The 14,449-nt window shown below is 37.3% G+C and overlaps 1 pseudogene; it reads left to right on the top strand.

Annotated features, from left to right (window-relative positions):
* Positions 1-11,668: 11,668 nt before the first annotated feature.
* On the top strand, positions 11,669-12,215 carry LOC143672736 (large ribosomal subunit protein eL24 pseudogene; annotated as a pseudogene).
* Positions 12,216-14,449: the final 2,234 nt, after the last annotated feature.

The raw sequence follows: 14,449 nt of genomic DNA, 5'->3' as shown, positions 1-14,449 counted from the left end.
TTATTCTGTCTTAGAGCTGCATAATATTCCATCGTATATATATACCACAGTTTGTTTAGCCACTCGTCTGTTGATGAACATTTTGGCTGTTTCCATCTCTTTGCAGTTGTAAATAATACTGCTATAAACATTGGTGTGCAAAGATCCATTTGTGTCTTTGCCCTTAAGTCCTCTGAGTAGATACCTAGCAATGGTATTGCTGGGTCATATGGCAATTCTATATTCAGCTTTTTGAGGAACCACCAAACTGCCTTCCACAGTGGTTGCACCATTTGACATTCCCACCAACAGTGGATAAATGTGCCTCTTTCTCCACATCCTCCCCAGCACTTGTCATTTTCTGTTTTGTTGATAATGGCCATTCTTGTGGGTGTGAGATGATATCTCATTGTGGGTTTGATTTGCATTTCTCTAATGGCCAGGGACATTGAGCATCTCCTCATGTGCTTTTTGGCCATTTGTATTTCCTAGAAGCCCCTGCTTTTGATGGGTATCAATGTCACAATGTTACTGGACAAAGGCCATGGATTCTTTTCCCTATTGAGCTTAATAACCAATTCCTGAGGCATGGGGATTTCAAAGACAGAAAGAGTTTATTGCTAGACACGTAGTAGGAGAGAGATGGCCTAGTGGCCCAAAATCTGTCTCCACAAACTACACTAATTCTAATAGCTTTATAGCATTAAAAGATAGGCAGAATTTAGGATAATGAGCACAGTGGGCCCAGATGATGTAATTAGAGATGATCCGATTACTGAGCATGTGCAGATTGATGACTAGCTTAGTCACAGAACATATGTGAGAAAATAGCAGAATGAGGTTTAGGTGACTTGGAAGTTAAAGTCTAAGCTACTGTGCATGTCAGGTGGGCCCATTTTGGTTAAACCTAGTGTCAGTTATCAAGTTAATTTTGGATTTGGAGTGGGTTTGTTCTGGCTGACCCAAGACCCTTCATTAATAATAATTAGGGCTGTCTTTAGTGGTTCCTAGACTCTAAAGTTGAAAAACTGGATAACTGAGTACAAATTGAGGTTAGTCACAAGGTTTTTACCAACATAGGGGCAAGAGAGAAGACCTATACAATCATTATCACAGATCAAGGCAGCTGGACTACAATTTAGAGATTTCAGGTATTTCCCTCTGTCTACTCTAATATACAAGCAAAAAGGAATATCTATATAATGATTCAGTAACCAAAATCATCCCTTAAATCTTGATTTCTCAGTTACAACAATAAGAAAGAATAGACCTTAGCTGACAAAAACAAATGTTCATCATCTGTATGCAAATAATTACTTGAAACCATGACTTTGGACTTTATTCCCTGAGTGATGTAGTTCATTGAAGATTTTCAAATAATTCTCTAAGATAGGAATTGGCAAGCTTTTTCTGTAGATTTCCAGCTAAGTTAGACCTTGCAAAACCATATGATCTGTATTATTCAGCTGTGCCATTGTAGTATGAGTGCAGCCAGTAACAATACTTAAACTCATGAGTAAGTTTGTGTTCCAATCAGACTTTACAGTTGGACACTGAAATTTGAATTTCATGTAATTTTTACATCTGTTAAAATATTGCTAATTTTTAAAATTATTTTTCAAAACATTTTTTTAAAATGTAAAAATCATCCTTTGCTGGAGTGTTGTAAAAAGAAAAGGAAGTGGTAGACCAGATTGGGTCCTTGTACCTGGTTATAATTTTCTGACCCATTCATTGGTACTGTACAAAAGTGGTGAATTTTCTGCCAGGTAAACTTAAATGAACAATTCCTGAGACATCAAGACTTCAAAGAGAAAGAGTTTATTGCTAAGTGTGAAGCAGAAGAGCATTTAGCACCTATCTGCTCCAAAATCTGTCTTCCTGAATTGCAGTGATTCTGATAGTTTTACAGTATCAAAGATGGGCAAAGATGGGATAATGAGTACAGTGGCTCCAGATGATGTAATTACAGGTGATCTAATTATTGAGTAAGCATGTGCAGATTGATTACATGCTATTCACAAGAACATAGATAAGAAAATGGCAACCTTAATATGATGATGGTTTTGATTTTTAGTATTATAATGAGGTATAGGCCAGTTTTAGGTCTAAGCTACTATGCATGTCAGGTGGGCCCATTTTGGTTAAATCCAGCTTTAATTGTCAAGATAACTTTGGACTTGGGTGGGTTAGTTCTGGACTGGCTCAAGGCCCTTCATTAATAAGCATTAGGGTATGACTTTAGTGATCCCAAGACTCCAAAGTTGAAAAAAAAAAACATAAAATCGGTACAAATGAGGTTTATCACAAAGTTTTTATAATCACAAAGGCACGCGATAAAGGCTATACAATCATTATCAGAGATCCAGGCAACTGGATTACAGTTCAAAGATTTCAGTTATTCCCTTCTATCTACTCGAATATACCAGAGAGTAAAAAGGAATGACAATTCAATAATTACAATCATCCCTTAAATCATAACCTCTCAGTTACACTGCTATAAAATAATCAGTTCTGTTTCCAGAAGATTACCTAACACAAACTGGAAAGATGCATTAGAATGAGAGCATAGAGAAAGTCAGCTATTTTGAAAATCATTGTAATAACCCAGGTTGAAATAGATTCATTGTAGATAAGGACGTCAAGGAATTGAAAGTCTTTGTGAGAAAGGAAGACTGTGAACTAGGTTGCAAGGTAGATAGCCTTTGTTATAGAGAATTAGGCCATCAAAGAATTAAATGGAGTGATTAGAGAGAAGTCAGGGATAGAGACTGGTGTTTTAAGTGTGAAGAAGTAATCCAACCCTAGGGGAGACTTAAGATTTGAAGGATGCAGTTGCCAGTGGTGGGTCAATTCTGTGGTGAAGATCCATGAGGTGCTAAGATGTCCTTCTGCTGGCAGCACAGTTATAAAGAGACTTCCATTCATTGGTCGAGCTCGACACTGTAAAGGATGGGTTAAGGAAGCAGATGGCTTTCAGCTGCACTCCACTGGCCTGGAAAAGATGCGTCTCAGTGGTGACCATTATGGCTTGAAGACCAAAAATCTAACCTCTTTTCTTGGAATTCATAACCCCCTGTGTTCTTTTAAAAATTTGAGAGAATGAGAGGTATCTTTTGAACACTTAGCTGTACTTCCTATTACCAGATGGGTAGATCATGAGCCATATTTAATTGAAGAAATGTGATCTTTTCTCAACTATCATGTTCTGGTAAATTCACATCAATGAAAATTAGGATCTTTGAAACTGTGCTAAAACATGTCATATTTTAATTGAGAGATTGCACTGCATCTCTGTTTACTGGGTCAAGTTAGTTGGGATATGCTGAAGGGTAAGAAGATTTCATATCTGACCAAGTCACAAATTCCAACAACATGTAGCAGGAAAGAAGTATTTGAAAATCTAGTCACTGTGTATAAAGTAAGAAAGTGAAAATCAGTTCATACAAACTTGACTCATCCTGGATAAGTAAATCCTAATCAAGGTCCTTTATTCTTTGAATCAGAACACAATCCACCCATGTAAAGTACAGAATGTAACTGAAGTATTTATGGATGAAGCACAGCATTTAGTCAATGCACAATGAAGTTGTAGAGTTTCTTTGTGAGATAATTTATGAAGTGCAAAAAAATTTACAGACATAATGCAAGAGAACTCTTACCAGAATGTATTTGGAATTTTATTTCTACTTACAATATTCATTATATTAAAGTTAAAGTCAATAGACTTTATATGAAAAAATGTTTTTCTGAGACTTTTTTCAAAGTACCTATTCAATGAAGCACTGTTAATGACCACTTAGTCATCCTACAAAGGCACACATAAAGGACTGTGCAAAGTAAAATAGTTTGCTCAAGGCTACTCTATTCACATAAGCACTGGAAAGCAAATGTATATCTTAAGATTCCTAGCTAAAGTGCTATTTCTACCACTATTTTTCTCCTTTTTTATTTTTCTCTCACAATTTATACTAACATATACCCTTTACTCATTTTGGTTAATTCCTGATGAAGAGGAGAAAGAAATGATTCTATTTAATATATTTATTTACCCTGTTAGTGGAATGTGTTCATCCCTGCATTCTTTTATTTGAAAATAGTTGAGTACTTATTAAATAACAGTCATTGGACTAGATGTTTGCAAAACAAAGATAAATAGTAAGTAAGACAAAAACATAATCTAAAGCAATGGTCCTCATGGTGTGGCCAATGACCAGCATCATTGGCATTAGCTGGGAATTTGTTAAAATTTTTAATTCTTGGGCTTCACCCTCACATATTATGGGGATGGGGCCCCAGCAATCAGTGTTTTAATAGGCCCTCTGGGTGATTCTGATCTACTCTCTCAAGTTTGAGAATAACTGGTCTTAGGAAAGAAAGACAAGCAAAGAGAGGTACAAGCATTTTGATAATGTGAATATGAGTTATGTATAAGTTGCTAGTGGAGCAGAGAAGAGAAAGATTCTAATCTCTTCTAGATTTTATATAGAAAATGCATGCTCAATCTAAAGTGCATTTCTGTACTTGGCATTCCACTCCTGCATAAGACCTTTCAATACTCCCTATTGCTCTCATCTGACCTTCCTAGCATGCCATTTTAGGCCTTCTAGGCCTGGGCTCCTTTATCCTGTTACCAGATAAAGGCAGTGAGTTCTCTGCCTGATGCACTCAATGACCATTTCTTGAGATACCAGGATTTCAAAGAGAGAGATTTTATTACCAGGCATGATGCAGGAAAGCAGGTGGCCTATTGGCCAAAAAATTTATCTCCCAAAAGTGCAGTAACTTTGATAGTTTTATAGTATTAAGATGGGCAGATTTTAGGATAATGAGTACAATGACTCCAGATGATGCATTTAGAAGTGATCTAATCATTGAGTAAGTGCAGATCAATTACATGCTTAGTCACAAGAATGCATGTAAGAAAATGATGGTGGGCTTGATTTATAGTATTATAATGAGTCTAGGTCACTTATTGATTAAAGTCTAAGCTATTGTACATGCCAGTCAGGCCTATTTTGGTTAGATCTGGCTTCAGTTATCAAGATCACTTTTTTTTTTTAACATGAGCAGGGACCGGGAATCGAACCCGGGTCCTCTAGCATGGCAGGCAAGCATTCTTGCCTGCTGAGCCACTGTGGCCCACCCTCAAGATTACTTTTGAATCAAGTTAGTTCTAAGCTGACCCAAGGCCCTTCATTATTAAGGATTAGGGGCTGTCTTTAATGATCACTTGCCTCCAAAGTTGAAAAATGGTACAAGTGAGGGTCAGTCACAAGGATTATACAATCACAAAGGAATAAAGTAAAGGCTATGCAATCATTATCAAAGATCAAGGCAGCTGGATTATAGCTCAGAGATTTCAGGTATTTCCCTCTGTCTACTTGAATGTACTAGAAAGTAAAAAAGAATATCTATATAATGATTCAGTAATCATAATCATCCCTTAAACCCTAACTTCTTCGTTACAATCCCTTGCCACTCCACTGACACAGTTCAGTTTGCAGTACCCACATACACCATACTGTTTCTATCTTCCCTCTGTCCACACAATACTGGACAACATTGTGACCTACCCTCCTCAGGGAAGGCTTTCCTAACCTTTCTATAGCTACTGCAGCTCCAGCTGTGTACAACATTATCACTATAACAGTATATATTTTCTCTGTTTGTCTGTTCATCTCTGCCTCATAACAAAGGCAGAGGTCAGTCCTTACAAACAAGAACATTTATTGTTCATCTCGATGTTTTTAATGCCCATGAGTGCCGGGAACTGAAGAACAAAAAATATCTAATGAGCAAATTTTAAGAAAGAAATTTATTTCATTTATAATAAGTTATTGATATTTATGGCAGTAATATTTATAACTTCAGTTGGAAATTTTTCCATGGATATATGAGAAAATGCTTCATTCTCAGTTGCCAGAAGACGTTGCTCAGGCTACAGAGACTCATTGCTGTTTGGAGAAGACATTGTTAAGTGACCACTTTTCTATCTTGTCATATATACCAACCCCAGGGCTCTGTGTAAGTGAGCAGTATGTCTCCATCCTCTTTATTTAATATTTATTCAAACACTTAATGGACATCTATTATGTGCTAAGTGGTAGTGGTAGAAAGTAAGATGCTAAGATATAAATACCATATATTGGGAACATATGTGCTAAGCATTGAGCCTAATTATGCATACTATTGATCTTACTCCTGACCATACCCATAGGTAGGGAACACTTTATCCTTACAAACAGAGATTGAATAATTTGTTGAAGGTTACAGGGCTACTAAGTCGCAGAGCCAGACATGGCATTATCACTCTGACAGTATCATACTCTAATAAATGCCTATTGTTCTTATTGGCCACATTCTAAATTTCATGCTGTTTTTTGGATAGTTTAATCTTATCTTCTATACTTTTCTTTCATAGATGTCTTTGCCATCATGTGCAAACTTTTGGTGTGCCTAGATAGAAATTGAATCTCACTTTAGATTGTTGGCCTTAATTCCTAAGTACCTTGTACAAATGATCTATATTACCATGCACTATGTATAAATAGTACCTTTTAAAGAGCACTTAGATAATTAGATACCAGTACTTGCTTGAATTCAATTTTCATGTCATAAATTCATTCCACAAATACTGAATAAGCAGTTATGTACAAGAGATAGCTAGGCCCTGGAGCTATATGGAGAAAGAAAAAAGGTTCTCTCCTTGGAGAGATTACATCAAATGGACAAAGACAGATAAATAGGAAATTACTTCACAGATTGATGCATGTCTTGGGAGCAGTTGGCACAGAGTACTATGGCTACACAATGGAAGGTCATATGACAGTTTGGGAATGGGGAGGAGATGTCATGAATGGATTCTCAGAAAAATATTGAAGAAGCTTATAGCTGAAATCCCTGAAGACCCAGGAAACATTATGCAAAAGGAGGAGAATTTTATTCTGTGCATAAGGAGTTGAATGGACAAAAATCTGGAAGTCAAAGTTTTCAGTCTTAATACAAATGGGAAAAGGCAAGGCTAGAGGATAGGTTGGAAGCCTTTTAGTTTACAGTGAGTTTAGAGAATTCTGATGGTTTGAAGCTATATATACCCCTGGAAGTTTCTTCTTAAAATTCATCCATTCCTGTGGATGTGGACCCATTTTAAGTAGGATATTTTGGTGAGTAGGATCTTAAGTTAAGATGTGACCCACCTCATTCACAGTGAGTCTTAATCCCCTTATTGGTGTACTTTTTAAGAGAATGAAATTCAAGCACAGAAAGAAAAAAAGACACAGAAGCTAAGAAAGCAACCAAGGGAGCAGCCAGAAGTTAAGAGCAATGAAACCCATAGAGAAGAGAGAGACCAGCAGTTGCCCCCAGGAACCTTGTCACATGACAGAGTAGTCCAGGATCTCCAGTATCCTATCTTAAGGGAGAAAGAATTACTTGTTGATGCCTTGATTTCATGGTCTCAGGACCATAAGTTTGTAAGTTAATAAATTATCTTTGTAAAAGCAGATGCAGTTCTGGTATATTGCATTTTGTTAGGTTTTGCAGACTAAAACAAACATTTTCTGAAAAAAATGGGAAATTGGTGAAAGGGTTTAAGCAGTAGAGTGGCAGATTTATATTTTAAAAAGGGTCTTTTGATTGCTGTTTGGAAAATCAAATGGACAAAATAAATGCTGGAAGTAAGGAGAGCCATTAAGTGTTTATAGCCCTAACCCAGTAGCACAGTATCATGACCAAGAGTAGCTTGGTATGAAGACAAGTAGATAGACTGCAAAGGTGTCTAAGAGGTGGAATTGACAGTATTTGGTGGTGGATTATAGATGGAGCAAGAATTTGATGGAGGAGATGAATGCTTTTTATAGAGGAAGATGATGAGTTCTGTTTTTGACAGGTTGTCTGTGAGGCTGGAGAACATTTTAGAATAGATGTGGAATCTGTTGAACACAAAGAGATTTATTGACACCTTAAAGAAGATAAATATCAGAAATGAAGTGTCTACAGTGTGTTAAAATTTTTTAAAAGCTTAAATTATTCTCAGGAGTTAACTCTTTTTGAGCTTAGTATAAGCTTGAAGGTCAAAAGTTCCTTATAGTGATTAAAAATATTAAATGCACCCCTTTATGATGCTTAGTAAGTACTTAAGCTTAGTTTCAATTGGCATGATTCCATTCATTATAACCATATAATTAAAAACAGATATCTCCATGACTTCAACACATCATTCATTCCAAAGATACCACTAAACAGGTATTTTCCTTAATGTGTCAGAGTTACCAATTTTAATTTTCATTGGAGGGCACTCTAGAATGAATCCTAGATGAATCCTAGAATATCTTAAATTCAAAAATATGTTTTGAGAATTTCCACTAATTTATTGAGGAAAGAACAATATGAATGATCACAATATCTCAGAAGCTAATGTTTTTTGCTTCCTCCACAAAGCCTTGATTCCAGTGGGCTCTGTCTTCCTCATTCCATTAGACTTCACAGAAGAAGTGAAGAAATAGCTTATCACCAGTTAATGGAAAATGCCATTGAATCATCATTACCTAGCAGGTCATATGTAATTTACCATAGTTAACTCTTAATATGTTAGGCTTTAATAGAACAGTTAATGTTCTATTAACTGACTGCCAATAAATACTCCTTTAACATGTTTAAGTCAATTATTATTTTACCATTTTGATTATCTGAATGCTATGTTAGGTATTTGAAGTGCCTTAATATATCTAAGATGCTCATGTGGCAGAATCAGCACATGCAGCCAGGCACCCAGAGACATGTCTATTGTGGAAAGAATTGAACCAGGTTTCTATGGCCATAGCATCCCCTCCAAGAATACATCAACATGTACAGTATCAAATAATGAAAATGTGGACAAACTCAAATTAGCTCAGTCATACATAAACTTGGTCTCATGAAAATGATTTTATTCAAATCCCAGAATAAAGACTATGCCACTAATAAATTCAATTGAAAAATATGCTTTGCAGGTTTCAAATAAAAAGTCATCCACTCAACAGTAAAAATAACACTTGGGGGGCTTCTATGTTCAATGGAAAGGATCATTTAGATTAGAGCAATGGTAGGTGAAAAGCACAGCACTTAGCAAACTCCATTGAATTTGAAATCTTTCTGGGTATTCACTGAAATATTTTACAGTCCTTTTCAGTGCTATATCAACCTGATACTCAAAAATGCAGCTGAGAAACAAAGTAACATAGTCACAGAGAGTATTATAAGGTCTATTAACAAAGCTGCTCAGTCACATCAGCTGAATGGAAACAGCTGGAGATGCTGAAGCCCTTAATAAATTAACCCTCCTGTTGTTATTTACAAGAACTCTCTGTCATCAGGCCTGTTGTGTCTGCCATTTGCACCTGGTATGAGGGTATTATGGAGCAATCACATATCATTTACATGCAGTCAAGAGCAATAGCATTGTAGCATCATTATTTCTAAATGCTGACTCTTTTGAATCTAAAGAAAGAAAATGCTTGGGCACATAGTTAAATAGATACACACTGAATTGAAATGTATTAACTGGAAGATGTATAACTTAAACTTTTTTTTTTGAGTTCCTGTGCTCTGTGACTGGTGATGCTTAATTAATCCTATTCATTTTCATGTCTAACCATGATTTAGGATGTCACTCAAATTTATGCCTCTGCTCAAAATGCATACTGTCAATCAACTTAAAAATGTTGTCTATTACTTTTATCCCTGATGATCTTAGTTTCCTTGGAAAAAAGAGATTCTTTTGGCTCTTTATGCAGAACTTCTCCAACAAGGCAATCATCTAGTCAAAGAGTTTCAAAGCCCTTTGGACAACATGGTTCCTTTCAGTCCAACCACAGACAAATACAAGTAATAGACACTGATTGAACATATACCCTTATGCCTGGTTATCCAGATTTCTAGAGCAAGAAGAAGATAATGAAGGAGGATACCTGAAAGAAAGGAAGAATGTGAGGACTAGAGAGGCAGGGAAATTGTTTACACACCAACAGGGCCTTCTATGCTCTTGGTTCACTTGGATGCATTGTCATTCTTGGCTGAACTCCCAAAGTCATATGTTGTTTTCCAATTATCTCCCCAACTCATCTCGTGCCTTGTAGTCTTAGAGCTGCACCCACAAAGTCCTCTTTACTTAGCTTTACACTCCTCCAATCTATAAACAAAAACACTGTACATCATTGGGGTCTCTGGCCTCAATCTGTATGAGTTTCTGCTGTTGGCAACAGTGTCTGAGGAGCTCCTTTGTAAACTTACTTCTATAAAGTTCTGATGTCACATTCCTTAGACATAAATTCCTCTTTCATTTGAAATATTTTGGGCTGTAATTCTGTTGAGAGGAACATCTTGAATATATGTGTTGTAGATAAAGCCACTTTAGCTAATTAAAATAGTCAAGATGCTTATGCCAAAGAAAGCCAAATAAATGGTTTTCAGCCACCATTCTTTAAATTCTCTTTTCTTCAGAGTTGTTTAGCATTGGCAAGTGTCTGTGGTTTATTGAAAATGTGTAATTGGTTCCCAGAAGACCCTGAACTTTGTCCCTGCTAATTTTGGATTTGACTTACCCAATACTCAGACATACCCACTGTTAAACCAAGTACAGGGGGAAAAAGACCATCACTGAAATAACAGTGCCACAGAAAGAGAACTTTACCCCCTGCTGCCCCACAACTCATATGCACACACTAACACACTGCAAAGAAAATTAACAAAGCATATTCTTAGAATAGGGATCTCTCTTATTTAACATATAGCTTGCTGCTTCATAAGGGGAGGAAGCTTTTCTGATAATGACAGAACAAGAATGGTTCTGTAGCCTGGGGATGCCCTTCTGTGCTTAGCATGAAGCATGCCTCTCCAGTTCAGCTAAAGATTTTGTAACCACGCAGTTCCCTGAAATAAATTGCCTTTCACTTATACTTCTATGTGGGATTCTGTTGTCTGCAATTGAAACCTGGCATATAAAAGGGCTAAGAGAGGGTGGGCCACGGTGGCTTAGCAAGCAGAGTTCTCATCTACCATGCTGGAGACCTGCGTTTGATTCCTGGTGTCTGCCCATGCAAAAACAACAACAACAAAAAAAAAACAAGAGGAAAGTAGGCTTAACAAGACAGTTGTTAATAGTTATTGGCTACTCATGTTCCATATACTGTGCTAATTTAGGTTCAATGCTTAGAGACATACTCTAAAGTAATTATTATAATTTTGCTGAAAAGGATATTTGTGCCCAGAGAGGATAAGAAATTTACCTTGACATAAGCAATAAAGCCATGATTTGAAGCCAGACCTTTTTTCAAGTCACATCAAGTCCTTATACTGGAAAGCTTCACTAGGAAAAAGAAAAATTGTCTCACTTTCAGAAACTTGGGAGGCTGTGATCAGGGCAATTTTGTCAAGAACAAGAAACAACTTCTTGTGTTCTTGTATACTGCTTCATATTAATTAGTATTGGTCAATATTTGTGTTTGTTAAAGATTGTATCTCTTCATCCACACTCAGGGAATAACTTGGGACTTTGGATTGCCTTTTAAGATTTTATGCATTGATGGTTTACAGGTTAAGCACTAGATTAAAGCAGTGTTCCTGTGCCCTGCTGGTACTTCTATGTTCATGCAGAACCATATATGGTCTTCTGGTCTGCCCAGGAAACAAGGCTGGGCTTGTACTTACGATGACCAACCATCTCAATTTGCCCAGAGCTGCCCTGGTATTAAAGCTGAAAGCTGCTCTTCTCTTGGCCTTCTGGACCCCGTCATCAATGCTGTGCCATTTCAGTGGGTGCAGGATCTGTCCTGGACACGGGCATTATACCAGGACTGACCAGAAGGTTTTCCAATTTCTTAATGCAAAATGCAAGTTGGCATTCCTTTCAAGAGGAACCTATGGCAGATAAGCTGAACTGCCCTCTACAGAAGAAAGCATAAAAAGGACAGTTGGAAGAAATGTAAAAGAAGAGAACTTGCCTTGCAGTTAAATTCCAGAGGGCTATCCCTAGTGTGTCTCTTGCTGATATTATGGCCAAGAGGAATCAGAAACCTGAAGTTAGAAAGGCTCAATGAGAACAAGCTCTAAGGGCTGCCAAAGCAGCAAAAAAGGTGAAGCAAGCATCTAAACAGACAGCAGTGGCTGCTGCTGAGGCTTCCACACAGGCAGTACCTAAACAAAAGATTGTGAATCCCATGAAGTTTCCTGCTTCCAGAGTTGGTAGAAAACACTAAGTTGGCAGATCAGATTTTTAAATAAAGATCCGACTCAGATTTGTGCTGGCTTTTTTTATACTCTTAAAACCAAGCATTTTTGGCCTGCAGGGTAATAGTTGAATTATGTAAGAGCTAAGCATTTCTCAAGAATTGTTTCAAATCTTTTAGATAAGTTATGTTCTTGTTAAATAGCTTTAACTATTTTAAACTTGAAATACACATTTCCATGAAGTGGGAATACTTGATAAATACAAATTAATAGATCAGAAATAGGATTAAGTTACTGTTACTTTGATAATTAAAAACAAAAACAAACAATCCCGGAAAGTCCTCCTCCCAGAAAAGCCCTCGGTCCCAGGCAAATAGGGGTGGATGGTCACTCTACTAGTCCCTCCCTTCTCAGCCTGCTCTGTTTCCTCCTCTTTCCTGCACTAACAGATTTTATGTACTGGAAATGTTCCACAGCTAAGATTTTCTACAGTTACCAGTTTTTTCAGAGAGGAAACACCTGGCACCTTTGTCTCCTAATGAGTCCTACTTTCCTGGGGGCAGTGATCTTCTGCCGTTCCTTTTTTTCTGTTCCTAGAGGACCAATCAGTCCAGCCCAGTCTTGGCTGCTAGGCTCTTCCTTCAGGCATGAATAAAACAAAATAGGCCCCAAAGCAGAAATAACTGAAGCAGACAGAGGGCTTCCTTTTTGTAGCTTGGCAACTGTTAGCTGCTGTTTTTGAAGCTCCTTCTTAATGTGAAAATTATTTTGTGTAATGTTACTTATTAACCAGGCTGGATACTTCCAGGCCCCTGGACATCTTGCTTTCTTAAAGTTTATTTTCCCTTTCAGAAAACTATTATCAAAAAGAAATTTGCTAATATCACACAAATAGGAAATATCTGAGCCCAACTTTCCAAATGGTTTAAGGTATCCCTGTATCTTCAGCAATTGCTCTAGGTAATTTCTTATTGCTTTGATTATTAAATGATAGAGAACAAAAATATTATTCTTTTTCCTTTAATTCAAGATAATAGCTCACACTCCGTCTCATTCAGGCAAGTATATGCAACACAATGACAACCAACATTATTAAGGGCATTTTGTAAATGTGTATTCCCTAGGTCTCCATTTTCCAGGTTACTAGAACAAATACCACATGATGAGTTGTCTTAGCAAGAATCTATTGGCTCACGATTTCAAAGATCATGTCCTTTTAATCCCTTCCTGTGAATGTAAACCTATTGTGGGTGGGACCTTTTGATTAAGTTATTTCAGTTGAGGTGTGGGTGAGTGTTAATCCTCTATATGTAGTCCTTTATAAGAGGATAAATGACAGAAAACACAGAAAAAAGCCCCAGAGAAGTTCAGAGAGAGGGTGTTCTAGTTTGCTATCTGCTGAAATGCAATGTACCAGGAATGGAATGGCTTTTAAAAGAGGGAATTTAATGAGTTGCTAATTTACAGTTCTAAGGCCAAGAAAATGTCCCAATTAAAACAAGTCTATAGAAATGTCCAATCAAAGGCATCCAGGGAAAGATACCTTGGTTAAAGAAGGCCAATTAAGTTCAGGGTTTCTCTCTTAAATGAGAAGGCACATGGTGAACACAGTCAGGGTTTGTCTCTCACCTGGAAGGGCACATGGCAAACATGGTGTCATCTGCTAGCTTACTCTCCTGGCTTCTGGTTTCATGAAGCTCCCTGGGAGGTGTTTTCCTTCTTCATCTCCAAAGTTTGCTGGCTCATGGACTCTCCGCTTTGTTGCGCTACAGCATTCTCTGCTCTCTCTCTCTGAATCTCCCATTATCCAAAATGTTTCCTCTTTTATAGGACTCCAGTAAACCAATCAAGACCTACCCAAATGGGTTGAGACATGTCATCACCTAATCCAGTTTAACAACTACTCTTGACTAAATCACATCATCCAGAGAGATGATCTGATTACAGTTTCAAACACACAATATTGAATAGGGATTATTCTACTTTTATGAAATGGGATTTTGATTAAAATATGGCTTTTCTAGGGGGCAGACATCCTTTCAAACCAGCACAGAGGGACACAGAAGCTGAGAGAAACAGAAGCTAGAAGACAGACACATGCAGAAGCTCAGATAAGAAGCCACTGAAGCCAAAAGGTGGAAGGAAGCAATAAAACCTGAGAGAGAAGGATCAGCAGAGGTTGCTGTGTACCTTGTTACCTGAGAGAGGAGGCCGAGCTCTCTGATAGCTGATCTTCACAGAAGGTATTGGCCTATTGATAACT

Source organism: Tamandua tetradactyla, assembly GCF_023851605.1.
Source record: "Tamandua tetradactyla isolate mTamTet1 chromosome 9 unlocalized genomic scaffold, mTamTet1.pri SUPER_9_unloc_2, whole genome shotgun sequence".
NCBI lineage: Eukaryota > Metazoa > Chordata > Mammalia > Pilosa > Myrmecophagidae > Tamandua > Tamandua tetradactyla.
The sequence above is the reverse complement of the archived record's forward strand: the minus strand, read 5'-3'. Positions and strand labels throughout refer to the sequence as shown.